A 17,380-nucleotide genomic window follows, 5' to 3' on the forward strand; every position below is an offset into this window, starting at 1 on the left:
TTTTATAAACATATAAGCAGGAACATAAGGGTTTTCTCTCAAAAGATGTGTTCTGGAGTTTTATTTCATTACATACTTCATACTGCATGGAGCCTGCAACAGAAAATCGTTTAACTTGTGAATCAAAATCCTGGTTTTGAACACTGCTGGATGTACTGAAACCAGACCTGTGCACTGACAAATTCACTTCTCATCTATGCCTGAGCACATCATGGTAATGTCATGAATGTCACTGACATCTTACATTATTAGAGATGTACCTCCAGTAAAAATTCACCTACAATTGTTTCATTAATTAATATGAAAAAGATCATCTAGAGGTCCAAATATAAAAATCATACCTGCAGATGACAAATAAATGACTCATTTTAGAGTGACACACTTCCTCCTTTTCTTCTGCCACAGAAGGCAGTTTCGTACAGGTTCATAACATTTCCCACAAAGAAGTGGTAAATATTTTTTATCTTGTCACAAATACATAAAAACATTTATGTCTCTTTTCAGCCACAGACAATGTTATGAGAGGACACTGGATATTTCTAAATTAAGTAGTAAATACAGTGGCAGAACACTGGAAAATTTGCCTTCAATGCAGGCTCTTGTGACCCAAAGAAATTTCTTTTCCCAATTAAAATCTTAAGCTGTGTTTGAAGCAGCACCTAGGAATTCAGATTTAGTATGTTCAGTTGGCTTTTCTCTCTTCTACTGTGGTGTCTGAAATGAAATGTAATTCTAAAACAAATACAGTTGAAAGACACGTATATGGGGATTGCTGTTAAGAAAAAGGACAAAATTTGACTGAAGTTAAAAGAAGAGTGCTGTATCTCAGTCTTGGAAAGATGATAAAATGTATCATTTTATCTGGTTAATTTAGACTGTAAAGTGAACATCAGAAGTGTCCAACATCTCACTATTTGATCACTATTGCACTTCAGTTCTTGCTGAGTGAGGACACTGAAACAAAAAGGGAAATTAAATCTCCTGAAAAAAGAAATTAATCAATTCAAAGTTTGTTTCCAGATATCCATTAAGAATTCACTTCTAGTCTAATCTAGTCACCCTTAGATTTGTATTTAATCTGTCAGTGGTGGTATTCAATTTATTTCATTCAGGTGACCATGCCATTGCTTTCAGCGTAAGTTTATGGCTTGATGCAGTTGCTGAAGCCTAGATATCCAGCAGTATTTGATTGGATAGCTGAGGAAATCATAAACATATTTGAGACAGGATCTATGGGACACCTATGGCCTGCAGAGGCAGCTGGAGGCCAGGAAAGAAGCCTTCAGACATCTAAACCAGCAGGGAATGCCCGTGGTTGGGAAACTGAATTAGGTCCCACTCCATACAACAAATGGAGTCTACCTAACCTCCTTCTACAGATGGTGCTTGCACTTGGCCACAGGAATTAACATACCATCATGCTATTTCAGATAGCTTTTCATTGCAAAAAGAGCCTAGACGTACTGCAGAAGTGTAGTTAATGGCTTACAGACACACCTTCAGCTGAATGAGCTAAATCCATCTCTTGATGTCTAAAGAAAATAAAGAGCAGAGCAAAAATGCTGCTTTCCTCTTGAAGACTCCAAAATAATTGATATATATCATCACCTGTTGCTCTACAGGGATTATGCATTATTTTGTGTTTGTAGAATATAGTCTCAGTAGAGCTGTTCTTTAGGTACATCTGAAATAACCAATTTATTTATTTATATATAAATATAATAAATATATATTTATATTTATTTATAATACAAATTGCTCTGTTTTGGACAGGATCCATTTAACAGGTGACAGTACTGCTGCACAGATAAGTTTTCAAAGACAGCAGAGAAGCAATCAATCCACAAATCCAAACATTTGTCACTCCAAAGATGTAAGTGCTGAAATGTTTCAAAAGAAAAAACCAGTCCATGCTGGGATAAGAGCCTTGTTTTCAGAACATCAAAGAGGATATCGCAAGATGAAATACATACGAGGAAAAAAAAATGAGGAAATAAATCCCGTTTTAATTTTCTCTTGGTGTGATGCTCCATTATTTACATTGTGTTTGTCATCGCTGCAATCACTGTGCAGGGACAATTTCCTAGATAATACGGGTCTGTATTTTGAAGCTGTTGCTACGCTACTGCGCTGTGCCCGGACACCGCTGGGGCTGGAGCCGCGCACTGAGGTGGGCACGGGAGCGCCAGCTCCAAATTGATTCACGGACCTTTCCACACATGCCAGACTCAGCAAGGCTTGGAAGCAAGACCTTTTACCCTTTGTATCCAAAAGATTAAGCATACTGCTCTGCCCTGCTGCTGAAACACACGTTCTGCTCATGACTGATAGTCGGAGGACTGGGTGTCGTTATCTGTAACAGAACGGCCGTCACTAATCTTTTCCCTCACACACACAACACACACACAAAATAATTTGGGCAAGCAAAAATCCAGCTGGGAAGAGACCCACAGCACAGTTTGCCTCCTCAGAAGTAAGGGTTAGTAGCTATTAGGTTTATATCTGAAGACTTAAGAGATTACCAGCCTGCTGTACATGATGGGATGAAGGAGGGAGCCATAAAGCCACGCTGGGTCTGAACAGTGGTGTGGAGGTGTTGGAGGTGTATCCCTGTTTTCTGAGTTAGCAGAGCAAAAGCACTGGTGAGGACGCCCCTCACACTGGATTTATGTCAGAGCAGTTCTCTGACTCCAAACCATGCTGTTTTCAGTGAGGGGTGATCAGAGTCTGATCACACCACTAAGAGAAACCTGAATTTTCACAGAAGAAAAAACTTAACACTCTACAAGTCAAATGGCAGCTGCAAACTGTGCTGTGTTACACCTGCTTGCAAATGGGCAAGTAACAAATGGTTGAGACTGTCACTGAAGAATTTAATGGGAAAATACCAAGCCTGGAGGAACCATATAAATGTTAAAGGGTTCAAAAATATGTTAAAATAGAGCAGATAAAGTGTTCTGACTAGAGAGTTGGAAAAATGATGAATTAAAGAGGCGTTTGCTGTAGTAATTTTAATTGGCATTGCTATTTGCACTACCTGCACCTCCAAACTGGAGCTTAAGAATTATAAAAATTAACTGGAGAAAGACTGGAAAAGGTCATAAAAACTACCCCTAAAACAAAAAAACCCAAACCACAACACACTGAACCATTCAACACTTAGAAACGATGACACAAGCTTGAAGGCTTGAAGGATTTATTTAGTTCAAGAAAGCAAAGACTGAAGAAATTTTGATCTATGTCTTCTATATATATAAAGATCTCGTCTATTAAAAAAATAGCATCATTCAGAGCAACAGAATTTTACTAAAGGAAAATATTGTCTCAGGACAATAATTAAGCATTGACAGAGACTAATTGGTATAGATGCTGAATGGGCATGACTGAATGTTTCCAAAGAAGCATCTGTTAGGGATAATCTAGATAAGGCTGAGAGCAGGAGAACAAATGACTTGTTATTCCAGACTTGTATTTCTGTACTTAATTGTACTTGTAAGCTATCTCAAGACTATTTGCAGGAATAAACAACCATTAATTTAATTTTAATTATCAAAACAGGTATCATATTAGGATATTGGCTCCCATGAGTCATTTCCTGCTGTGTACATGTCAACTTCAGCATCTTGGTTTGTAAATCTGCCAAGACTGGAAAACTCCAAAAATAGTTTTTGGGTCTTTTCCTTACTCAGATTGCTCAGTTAACACTATTTAAAAGGTGGATTATGAATCACTCAACCTTTCTCTAAGCTTATTCATAAGACAAAAATAATATTTGCTTATTTCTGTTATATTTATTATTTATAATATTTTAAAGCCTAAAATGTCATAAAAAGCCAAACTACTATAATTTTGTGAACATATGGAGAGTTACATCTGCCACCTGGCTTCAGCCTGAATTTACCTTACTGCCTGCAAACCTTGGTGGAGAAGATATGGCTTTAACACCAGCCTTATGTGCTATAGCAGCACAATTAGAGCAGCACAATTGCAGTCAATTAGAAAACTAATTGGTTTCCATTGCTAGGAGTTCTCTGGACACCCACTTATGCTTAAAAATATCTAACAGCCCAAAACTGCAATACAGATGTTTTCCTCTGTAGGTAATGAGTGTAGTAAGAAATGCTCAGTTCTGCTCAGCAAAACACCAGTTTAACCACAAACTTCTGATGGGACATCCATGCAGATCTGCTCTCTGCAAATTATACATACTTAAAATTAGATTTGTCCTGTGACTTCATGTTCTGAACCATTATTATGCATTCCTAAACAGAATTTTCTCAACAGATACCAGAATGCTTCATAAAATAAGAGAAAAGCCAACTCATTAAGGAAGAAGTGTGATTTTCCCAGTGACACAGTGATGAGGCTCACTGTCCCTGTGAGGAACATAGTCTGTCATTCACAACAGTTCAACCTGGGGAGTCAGTAGCACAGAGTTAGTTGTACCACCAAGTTGGAGTCCTCAGACATTCCTGGCTGGGAAATCAGAGAACCACAGAATTGGTAAGGTTGGAAAAGACATTTAAGATGAAGTCCAACTGTCAATCCAGCACCATCACCATGTTCACCATTAAACCAGATCCTCAAGTGCCACATTCACACGTTTTTTGGATGCCTAGGGATGGTGACTCCACTTCCTTGAGGAGTCTGTTCCAGTGCCTGACAAACCTCTCCATGAAAAAAAAAAAAAATAAAATTCCTGATATCTGATCTAAACCTCCACTGGCACAGCTTGAGGAATTTTCTCTCTTCCTGTCACTTGTTACCTGGGGGCAGAGCCCAACCCCCACCTGGCTCCACCTTCCTTTCAGAGAGTTTGAAAAGCAAGAGACCCCAGCTCCCTCAGCTGTTTCTCATCAGACTTGTGCTCCAGACCTTTCCCCAGCTTTGTTCCCTTCTCTGGACACACTAGTCCCTCAATTTCTTTTTTGTCATGAGGAGGCCAGAACTGAACCCAGTATTTGAAGGGTGGCCTCAGCCATGCCCAGCACAGGGGAATAAACACTGCCCTGGCCCTGCTGGCCATACTATGGCTGGTACAGGCCAGGTGCCATTGGCCTTCTTGCCCACCTGGGCACAGCTGGCTCATGCTCAGCTGCTGTTGACTGACACCGCCAGGTCCTTTTCCAGCTTTCCAGCCACTCTTCACACAGCCTGCAGCCCTGCAGGAATTGTTGTGACCCAAGTGCAGGACTCAGCATTTCAAATGAGGGAGTGGGAAACATCTTGTGGGAAAAACAAAAATGTCCTTTCTTTTCCAGCTCCTGACCCAATGAAATTTTACAAAAGGATACCATAATTCCAAACAGAAACAGCTAAATGCTTAGGTTCTGATAAATATAAGCACTGGCCACTGGTCCTCCTGTCCACTAAAAGGACAGGAGGCACAAGCACAATCACAAACACAAATTGAGACACACAAAATTCCATTTAAAACATAGTTTTACCATGAGGGTAGGATGTTGGAATGGTTGCACAGAGAAGTTGCAGTTTCTTCATCTTTGAAAATATTGAAAACAAAACATGACCCTGAGCAAGCTGATGTAGGTGATCCTGCTCTGAGTGAGGAGTCTGACCAGGTGATCTCCAGAGATGCTCTCCAGCACCCATAACTCTGTTGCTCCAATGCAGTGATCCAACAGGTGCATGTTGATGATGCTAAACCACTGTATAACATTGGTATTTACCTCAACACAAGTGTTTATTGCTTAGGGTAAAGAATTAACTTCCTTCTTTTGGGAACTGTGTTCCTACGGCACAAATGAGTACAGAGAAGCTATAATCTGCAGTCAGTCTCAGGTCATCAAAAAACCAGAAGGGCAATAATTTTCTTCTGAAAAGGAAATTGGAGGACTAGTCTTTAAATAACAACTTAAGCTTCAGGAAAACAAAAAAGGTGAAAATTTTCAAAGAAACCTAAACCTTCAGAACAAACATGCTGCTCAATAGGAAAATACAGTGTACAGATGAGAAGGCTGAACCTTGGAGCCATGACTGGATCAGGCTGTCCTGTGCACTCAGTAACACAGCCTGTGTGCCAGTCATATTTCTGTTCAAATTGCAAAGGCTTTTGTTTGAAGAAATTACAGAGTTATTGAAAGGGCATTAAGGTGGCTGTGACAAGCCTGGACGTGCTAGATTCACACAAACAAATTCATGTTGTTACATGCAGCATTCTGCTTTTAAAGGCACAGGGAATTCCTTTTTTACCTTATGGCACATCCTGAAATAGTCCACTGACAAGACATAGTTACCAAGCGCTGATAATCAGTGCAAAATGAGTTAAAGTAGTCTAAACATTTTCTTGGTGTTTAATGAATGGACTACTTGTAAACATTATTAATCCAGCTGCACTGTGAGTAAGATTCCATTTAATTTTCCACTTTCTTTGGTGTTCAGGCCTCTGACACAATTCCAGTCATTTAGAGAGATTAGTTAGGGCTACAAGCAAAAGGAGGAATAAATAATGGCAGAACTGTCCTGATCACTATTGTCCCACAGCACAAGGTCCTGCTGTCACTGTTAGTGTCTGCAGAAAGGTGCAAACCCAGATGAACCCAATTTCAGAGCAACACTGGCCTCAGGTGGACTAGAGACCATGTGAGAAGGGAACCATCTATGACTAATATTTATTGACCAACTGAGATATTAGTTCCCTGTGCAAGAAGCCGCAGCCCTCAGGGATTTCACTACTCTCGTTATATATTATTCTGTGACCTCCCATTTTACAGGCTGACTTTTGCTATCTAGATAATTAAAGAGGGAAAAGCTGAATCCGTGCTCTATGGAATTACTGCTTTATTACCTTGATACCAGAAAATAGAAAAAGAAAAACTAAGTGTCATCACGTTCTCAAGGTGTAAAACACTGTAACAGGAGTTCAGTTCACCAGTACCCAGTGCCCTGCCCACTGAGATCACAGCATGGATCACCTGAGAGCCTCATGTCTTAACCTTTCAGTGAGGAAGGGATATCTTGGGACTCAAGGACATCTCAAAGACACAAGGCACGTTTAGCAAGTGAAGAGAGCACAGTTTGCCTTTTTCTCTGGACTAACTGATAAGAAACTTTATGGGATAATCAGCTACTCTGTACAACAAAAGCAAGGAAAAGGACTTCCTCAGACCTGGTCCATGACAAATGGAATGCCTCTCTTTTCTCACTTTTTCAAATTAACCCAAAAAACTCTGCTTGAGTGGGAACATCTGCATACATTTCTTATTTTATCCATACAAAAAGAAGACATTGTTATTTTGAAGTAAGAGGAATGTGAAAGAATAAGGAAACTAAAGAGATGATTTTAAAGCCAAAATACAGCTCTCAGGTTGCTAACACCATGTAGTTGCTAACAAACAAAATGTACTCAATTGCTGCACCTTTTAACACATACACAGGACTACATGCAGAAATACAAAATAGAACTAATGCCCCAGCTCTTACTTTGACCATATAATCAAAATATTTTTAGCAATGACCAGGATCCTGTCACAGAAATAGGACAGGTGCTGTTTCAGGGAGTCATTTAACCAAATAATGACTGCTGAAAACACTTCTCATTGAGTGGTGACAAAATCTCTTCTCCTGCTTCCAAAGCTCCCATGGAACTGAGAAACAGATTTTGATAATATTATTTATATTAAAAAGTGACAAACTTCATGAGGCTCCTCTTGAAATAACAGACTATTACAATCATGGTGTATTGTTCTATTCAAAGTACATAAGATTTTGAAATTCTTAAAAAGAAGGAACTGTCAGGCCTGAACTGTCAGGCCTGTGTTTCAGCCTAATAACTGTTAAGAAAGGTTAAGTACAGGTGCTTTTATGAAGAGAAACGTACTGTTTATTCAAGTATACAGCTGTTTACAGTTTCAAAGCCTAAGTAATCCTTTATAAGGTGAGAGAAGGTGTGAAAGCCCTCTCAGTAATTTACACCTAACTGGAAATTAATGAAAATACATGTTGAAATTGTTGCAGAAATATCTAAATATTGAAAGAAAGAAAAGAAAAACCTATTTCAGGGATGAGCATTATTTAAACTATATATTCTGTTTTCTTGATAGCATTCAGAGCTGTTACTTTTGAGCTCTCAGCTTCTAGATAGTGAAGTGCAGGGATAGCTGAACTAGTTCAACTAAATAGTAGCAGCCTAGCTGTAACAGCAGGGAGATTTCCCAGAACAAATTAATTGCAGCAACAATCAGAATACCCACACCATACTTCCACTTGAATGAAGAAATCCCAGGCACTTCCCCACAACACAAATCACCTCTTTCTCTGCCTAAAGATGCAAGAGGTAAGTGAAGAGATTGATTGGCTCCCTGCAGCAGAGTTGGGAGCAAAGCAGTGGGTAGCTGTATTTCACTGATTTGGAGGACACATATATTGATTAAAACTAGGGTATACTTATGAGCATCCAGGTTCTTACCTTTACAAAAACGGAAATCTCAGAGTCTTCCTGAAAGTTATTATTTTCTCCAAAGTTATTGTTAAGGGGAAACTTGAGGGAAGTTGAAGAGTTGGTAGGAGTGCTCTGTCTCTGACGAAACTGGAAATCCGGAGGAAAACGCAGGTTGCTCTCAAACATTGTGCCCTCTTCGTCTTTATCTTCTGGAGCTGGGCTCATCAGATCCATCTCCTGCTGTGGCAGCTCTTCTTCAGCACCATGGTGAGATGAAGAATCATTTTCTCCATCACTTCCATACTGAGAGGCCACAGAATTATTACAGCTTTCTTCCGAGTTCTCTTTAGTACCATCTGTGTTTCCTGGGATGTCAGTGATGGAAAAGGGAGATGCTGAATCTTCAGGGACATGATCAGAAAGATCACCCCCTTTCTTTTCCTCAGGGTCCAAAACCTCAGGGACAGTGGTGTTGTTAGCACTTTGATTGATGTCAGTGAAGACTGGATCTTCCATGACTGCTGGCTGGTGAGCTTTACCTGCCTGCTGGTACCTTACAGACTACAATCAAAGTGAGATGTTAACAGACAAGGCTCCTCAGGAGGAAGCAGAGTCTGCAGTGTACTTTCTGAATGCTCAGCTACACATGGCAGATCTCCAACAATCATTTACTGAGAGCCTTGAATCAACAACTGCACTTCCACTGAAGTAAAAGGCTGTCTCACTTTTAACCCCTTTGTTGATCTGACTCTTGGGAACTGTATCTCAGGAGCTGTAATCAGTTGTTCCTCCAGATGTTGCCTGGATAAGTATAGCAAAAAAGAGCTGAAGAACCTATCAGTACTAGAATGCTAATGTAAAAAAAATAAGTATGCTTATATGGGAAGTAAAAAGAGTTCTACTGGAAATCTTATTTAGGTACAAATGCAGACTTCATCCACTTACTCATATTTTCAGCACACAAAGACTTCAAGGAAAAGCACGGCAAAACTGCTTCAACAATACAAGCAATCACCTGCAACATTTTAGTGGTTACTTACAAAATCATCAACAACTGATGATCGTTTAATAAAAACCTATAAAAAATTATAAACAGGTAAATTTTAACTCTTTCCAACATTGCCACACATTCACTTTGGGGGCCATACATTTCACATTTGGCATTGTCCTCCTCTCAACTATAAACTAGGGCCAAAATTGTAAAAGCTCACATGAGCTGCTCTGGGAATACAGGAAAATAAAGCAATGAAGAATTATTAATCATGATTACATACACACAATGCATCAAATTTTTAATTATAATCACATTTAGGTTATGTATCTCCATGTCACAAGACATACACTGTAGAAATCTAGTTTGCCACCTTGTGTGCACAGTTCCTTTTCTCTAGTGAATGGAGAGACACACCAAACTGCACAGAACCTAAAGTGGAGAGTGCCAGCTCTAGCATAGAATTGACTGCCCTCCTAGAGACAGAAACACATTCCAGAGTGACTGAATTCCACAGAGCAGAAACTCCTGGAAGATCCAAACCTGCATTTAGCAAATTACTATAAAGTTACCAATTTAATTAAGTCATGAGAACTTCAGACCTTATGGACTAAAGACTTTTTATCTCCATGTTTACTGCATCTGGTTTACATAGATTATTACAAGAATTCTTATAAACTAATTATGCTTAATCTTTTGGGTTTGAGTCAAAAGAAAAATGAAGGTGTTTTCCTCCTGACCTATCCTTGTAACTTCCTGAGAGGTAAGTGCCATAACCAGGTTACATTTCTTACAGAAATAAAGAAGAGAAGTGAAAGAGAAAGATGGTAAATCAAGCCATACCACACAGAACCAGAAAGGAACACAAGCTATTTCACAGGGTAGACTAGCAGGTGCTGCCTGCCTGGGATTTATGATTGTAGTTAACTGACATTAATCTTATATTAAGAAGCTTAGAGTACTACTAAAGTTAAATATCAAAAGCAAACCAATATTTCATCTTAATTGAACTTAGAGCTCCTAGAAAACCTGAAAAGTGCCAAGATCATGGTCACAACCAAGTTTAATCACTGTGATTGTACAGTACAAAGATGAAGGTAAGTATCAGATCAATGAGTTCACGAGGGCATTTCTGGTCTCATGCAACTCAAGGACTTCAAGGATACGTTACCCATTATCAAGGCATAATTTCAACTTTTACAGCCCTTACATTCCTGCCTGGCACAAGTGGTCCATCACCACACAGGAGGGAATACATCTCTTTACATTAGCTGTATGTAACTCAGCCCCAATTCCTCATGTGGAAATCCTAACTCAGAGATTCTGAAATGTGTGCTCTATAATCTGTCTTGCAAATTTCTAACACTCAAGACCAAGGCTAATGATAAGACTGATTTAAAATCATGAACTTAAATTACTAAAATTCAAGAAACTTCAGAAAAGCAATAAACCAGCTGGTAAGTTTTATAAATTCAACTTCTTTTAGGACTACTTTTTACTTCTAAGAAATCACTTGGATTTTTTTTCATATTTTGTAGAAAGACAAATGTATTTCTGCCTGGGTCTGTTCAGCTTGCTCTGAGTATGACTTTGATCAGCAGCTCCCACTGATCTTCAACCCTTTCTTACAGAGTGCTTGCTGGATTAAACTCACTAGGATCATAAAAACTCCCTCCTAAATAACTCGGCTGGCAAACAGTTTGAGGGAAAAAAAAGAACACAGAAATATGCATGACACAAAACAAAGAACAAAGTCCAGTTTTCATCCAGTCCATGACTTTTTTTTTCCCTCCATGAAGACAACATTTGCAGGATGGAGCAGCACCTACTGGAGGGTTTAAAATATCACAAGTAAAACAAGGAGTAAGAGCATAAGGTGACTATTATTTTTAAATGAATAAAATACATTTGATGTGAGTTTCTTTATTGTGAGTTATCCAAGTTCTTCTTTCCTCTGCCTCCCTCCAAGAGCAACGAAAAGTATCATTAAGTGTCCAATGAAATGGGATTTCTCTCCTGCACAGAAGTGAAAGGGAAGATGTTGTATGAGGCAGGAGAGCAAAAAGGTCTCAGCCCAACTAAAGGCCTCTGAGTAACAGTCCCACCCCAAAGCCATAAGAATGCAAGATTACAAAACAGAGATCACCAATTTTATCCATTCCCTAAATTCCTCTGCTCCCAAATCAAGAAGGTGTTGAGTTAATGTGGAAGTTAGTAACGCAATACTTTCTGCTGCTAATTCTGTAATCCAGGTTGTGTTACTGACTATGTAGACTCATGTGAGCCACTGGTCACCAGCTTTGCAGAAAAACAAAGCATGAAAACCATAAGCAAAAAAGTTCATAAAAGGACAAAGAACATGAGTAATAGAAGTCCTCATTTTCAAGAGAAGCTTGTTTTTTACTTTATGACTGAATTTCTGATTTTACTTCAACGTTATTTTTTTTAAAGGGAGGCATACCAGAATCAACATGACTACAAGTCCAGTTAGCATACTTAGACACAAGTTACTTTTGTTAGCGTTCAGCATATCTGGAACAAGAAAATCACTGATTCTTTCCACACTCCAGTGGACAGTGATGAGCAACTCAAAGTACATCATAAAAAGAGTTGGAAATAATTATATCAAAAGGAGATGAAGATGAGTCTTTAATACAGCCCAGCTCCCTACAATAGATGTGCCTGTTTAGACAGCAAGGCTGGTATTCATCTACATTTAGAAGCCCAGAAATGGACATCAAAACTGAGGCTAGGAACTCAGACAGCTGCCTGGTTCACTCTGCAGAGACACACAGAGCTCAGTTCAGCAGCTCAAACACAGAGACATTTATTGGTATTTAAGTTGTTTACTTAGAGCAACTTGATTTATCTGAAGGACAATGGCTCTGGCATACTCAGACTGCTGAAGCTACTACTGAAACTTTAGCAGTTCACCCTCAAACCCCAACAGAAATCAGCACATCCACCTTGCACTTATTTTAAAATGACAAGCAGAAGACTGACTTGTAAAGAAATTCCTGCATTGCTCGAGTCAGTTATCCCTCACCTCCAGAGTGGAAGAGAAGGGTGGGAAGAATGAAGAGCAGCAAGAATACCAGATCCCTAAACAGAATACCTCACTTACTCTCAGAGATTAGGAATCAGAGGCAAAACCCCGCATTACACTATTGAGTACAGATTCCCAAGACTTCTACCTGGGTACACCTTTACTGAAGCAATAGTTTGCACATATTCTAGACACTCCATTGTATTGTAAACTTCACCTCATCCATCAATGCCACAAGTAGCTTCAGTGGTTCACAGCCCTGTTTAGAAATAGCAACCTTCTTCTACTGGAATTTTCCAGTCATTTCCAGTTGGATATTCCTATAATTTTAATGGTTTAATAAAAGAGTCCTTCAGTTTTATTTGTCCTCAGTAAAGATACTTGCACACTTTAAGCAGAGAGCCCATAAATCATTCCTCATAAGCTAAAGAAATGGAGGTCCTTCCATTGCTTGCTCTAAAGTACCTTTCAAGACAGAAGAGATGCAAAGAAACATCCCCTGAATGGTTAAAACACTCAGAGTTCTTGGAAACAGCTGAACCTGAAACTGAATGATGGTAAACAAATTTTACTATCCCTCAGAATCTGAGGGATCTTGGCATGCTGGAGGATCAGACCCTTCATTTGCACTCAATGCAAAATCATTAATGTTCCTGGACATTCAGGGTGGGTTTTTGGTTTTTTTTCCCCTAAAGAAAAAGAAACAACAACAACAACAAACTACAACAAACAGCCACACACACACACACAAAAAACCCCAAAAATCCCCAAAAAACCCACACCACCCAAGAACTTTTTTCTTTCGTAAAGCTCCAAAATTTCCAAAGCTTTGCAACATGTAGTTCAAGGACATTACCAAAACCACACTGTGGCTCTGGGAAACAGACTGGTCATGGTTTTCAGATGTATTACAAGGGATTTGCAATACATTCATACTATTTTGTTTTCACTCCTGGCTGCACTCAATACCTGGAGGAAATCAACCATAAACAAGTGCTTGCACCATTTCCAGCCTCAGCTTTTACTTGTGTTGTTAGCAGCACCTCATCTTTACACAGTTCATCAACAGTAGTCCTCTGTCTACTACCAATCTTGCACTAAATAGCATGAGGACAAGACTTTATCCCACGTTTTGTTCCTTTATCTGTGTTCTATTTGTACTGCAGTAAGGAAAACAAACACACCGAAGAATTATTTCAGAAGACAGTGGTTTGGTAGATGTTGAGGATGACACATTTTACACAGGAGCCAGCACATCCTTGAATCATCCAGAAATCCATCTGTTGTTCTGCTAAAACTGACCTGGATTCTGCAGTCTTCAGAGGGGCTGGTTCGTGAATCCAGGACCCCACTGTAGCAATAGTGATTCACCTTCACCCAGATTTCTTTTGCTGCTGGCTGCATAAAAGGCATATTTTAAAGCAAACACACCCATAAATTTCACTCTGCATATGATAGACATTTTTCCACTGGGAACCAGACAAACAATAGAAAAACACTTTGCACTCAATTCTCATGTTATCAACAGCTTTTAGTTGTTGAAAATACCAGGAGTAACTGTCAACACACATTTGAAAATCTGCTTCACCTGCTGCAGGACCTAAGCATTCCAAATTTGGATGTTCCTTTATTTTTGGTCTTCCAGTTACTTTTGTAAAACTTTACTTGCTTTGGTCTTTAAGTCCATGGTCAGAAACTCCATTGGAATACCTGAGAGTCTAAGAAATACCAACTTTTTATCTGCCCAACTGCTCCAAGAAAAACATTTTTGTTTGCCTTTAAAATCTGGCATAATTTCAACAGCTTTGTTTATCTCTGAAACTAAGTACACTTGAAAAGCTCAGCAACCCAGTTTCAAGTCTGTTTGCAGTGGAAGCTCTGGTAACTGAAATAAAGAAGGCAGAGACACTAGAGTCCTCTGTATCACTCTGTCATGCAGCCTTAGGGATCTCCTTCCACACAGTTTGAGAAACAGCAAGGTTAAGAGCCCGTTTTGTTTATAGCCTCCATATACAAGGAATGCTTTGGATTAAATGGGCACTAAAAGCTTAAGGTCTAATAAAGTTTAACAGCTGTTACTCACCCAGCTCTTTTTATGGTTTCATGAAATGTCTATTTTTTTAATCTCAGTTTTATAAAGATGCATCAAAACACAGTAAATAACAGGTTAAATGACAGACTAAAAAGCTACTGAGCAAAAATGGTGGCAGAAGTCTCCATCACATGGATAAAATTGAGAATAAAATTGGAAATACAGGAAATATTTCTTGTTCAATATTAAATAATGAAAATGTCCTTAAGAAAGTATGCAATACGAGTAGCTGAGATATTTGCATGCAACATCAAGTATTCATAGAATCACAGAATGGTTTGGGTAGGAAGGGAACTTAAAAATCATCTTACTCTCTTTCACTTTGAAGCCATTTCCCCTTGCCTTGTTACTCCATGCTCTTGTAAAAAGTCCCTCTCCATCTTTTTTGTAGGCACCCTTCAGGTTCTGGAAGGCCAAAGTCAGGTCACCCCTAAGCCTTCTCTTCTCCAAGCTGAATAATCCAAATTAAATTTGTCCAAATTTAATCCCAAATTTAATTAATCCAAACAAATTCAGAGTGGCTTCACCTCTACAACACTGCCAACTAGAGGGCATGCTTTCCATCCAGAAATTTAGTGTTGTACTAAACCTGGCAACCCCTGAGAATATTTTGAGTTTGCCTACTCTTTACTTCCTGGCATTGACTAATAATTTTTGAGCAGCAAATGCTCAATTGTACTCCAGCAGTAAATCTGGACAGCTCTAGCAGCATCCAGTGCTTAGAACTGCAGCTTCTACAGGCAAATCTGGGCTAAAATACAGCAGAGAAATGAAGGTGATGAAAGACAAACATCTCAGCTGTGCCCAGTTTTACCCCTCTTGATGTAAGTCATGTAAGTCGCCCATTTCTTGTAGGCAAACACTGTAAATGGAACCAAGAGCTGTTTTAAACACATTAGATACATATTGGTTAGACCAGTTCAGAGCTCCGAGCTGCTGTGGTGTGCTGCCTGTATGATGTGTCAAGCTGGGCACACTGCATTAGGCTGGGCTCCTGAATAAGTGACCACTGCAAATGGTTTTCAAAGCATGTGGGCAAGGGTAAACAAGAGATTACTCACACCTTTTAGGACTGAATAGCTGAGTGAGTATGCTGCAAAATTAGGCTGGCAAAAGAGCCTCGATGCTTAAAAGTTGTCTGCATCTGTGCATACAACTGTATATTGTAACTTGATGAAATTGGTCAAAATATTGCACCTGCTCTGTTATGCATTCCCTGAGCTCTAATTCACTCTGTGTAACAAATATTTTCAAGGCAATACAACAAAGTAATTTATAAAGGATGTGCCCCTCCTCCACATGATCAGCTGTTACGTGCATATTCCCAAAGCTGAATTTGTGTAACCAAAAAGAGACTCAAGAGGAAAAAAGCCACACAAGGACCTTGATTTGAACTTGACACATAACACGTGAATAGCTGCAAGAATTCTTATCTAGTTCACCTGGAGATATTTTTTTCTCCTCTTTTTACAGGCCTGTGTTTTGCCACACCTGGTACATTCCATAAATCAAGGTGAATCAGGGGCGTGTCGCTCTATTCAGCCTACTGTACCACATTTTAGAGCCACTCCACAGCTGGCACACACAGGTAGCAAAACCTGCCTAACTCATACATATGTGAAAGCCATTTGCAAGAAACAAGCTGAAATCGACATCGCCTGCAGAATAAACATCTAGTAGGGTACACAGAATGAAATTCAGATCTACTTCAGTTAGTTAGGAAGCCATAAGCATACCTTTTCCTCGGTTTTTTGGATGAAATTTAAAACAGTGATGATTTGTGCTCTGTGCTATTAAAGAATGCTTCATTTCTTTATTTACATAGAGCTGATCTCATTGTTTTTCAGCACCAGTAACTTAACAGGTTTTGCAGAATTACTAATCTCTTCTCATAATAAAAAGGAAAACCATTGGAATGTAAACTATTTGCCTTATTATGAAGCAAACTTACACCAGGACCCAAAGCAGATCTCCACTCGTAGTACCACACACTGGTGCAGTGGCACTCAGAGTACATTCAAGAACACATGACCATTTCCTGCCAGTATTCTGAGTTTTAGGGTAAACAATTTTTTTTTCCCCCACAAAAGAACACAAAAAGGCAACGTGCGTGAAAGAATATGAACAGCCAGCTTACAGAGCTGTGTGACCAAAAGGGAGATGGAGTCATGGAGGAGTCATGGAGAAGTCATGATGACAAGCACCACTGCCTCGAGAAGGTGACAGCCTGGGGCTGCTAGGCACCTGTAAAGGAAGCAGGAGGCAGGTTATGGGTGTGCTGGGAAAACACAGGGACACTCCCAAGGACGTGTCCCATCACAGCCTCACCTCATGGTGCCCTTCTGCAATAATGGGAAACCCAGCAAATAGCCCCAAAGCTTCCTGGTCTGGGGGTACAAACACATACCTCAAAAATCCCTGAATTTTCTCCAAATAGTCTACTTGAGGTGTTAAGGCATGGGTTGGACTCGGTGATCTTGGAGGTATCTTCCAACCTCATCATTCTGTGATTCTGTGAAAACATCACATTGTTCTGCTTGGGAGGGCTTCATCCCACAGCCCCCATGGCTCCCCTCAGCTCTGCCCCCTTCATCCCAGTGTGTGGCAGCAGGGCCAGGGCAGTGACTGTCCCCTGTGCTGGGCACTGCTGAGGTCACCTCGAGGGCTGTGTCCAGTTCTGGGCCCCTCAGGTCAGGAAGGACATTGAGGGGCTGGAGCGTGTCCAGAGAAGGGCACGGAGCTGGGGAAGGGTCTGGAGCACAAGTCTGAGGAGGAGCAGCTGAGGGAGCTGGGGGGGCTCAGCCTGGAGAAAAGGAGGCTCAGGGGGAACCTTCTGGCTCTGTACAACTCCTG

At 39.9% G+C, this 17,380-nt stretch overlaps 1 protein-coding gene across 1 annotated transcript in view; it reads right to left on the reverse strand.

The window, feature by feature from the left end:
- Window positions 1–17,380, reverse strand: part of CYP39A1 (cytochrome P450 family 39 subfamily A member 1) — a 349,396-nt gene that overhangs the window by 188,520 nt on the left and 143,496 nt on the right. The gene's annotated exons all lie outside the window — the stretch shown is intronic.

Source organism: Sylvia atricapilla, chromosome 3, assembly GCF_009819655.1.
Source record: "Sylvia atricapilla isolate bSylAtr1 chromosome 3, bSylAtr1.pri, whole genome shotgun sequence".
NCBI lineage: Eukaryota > Metazoa > Chordata > Aves > Passeriformes > Sylviidae > Sylvia > Sylvia atricapilla.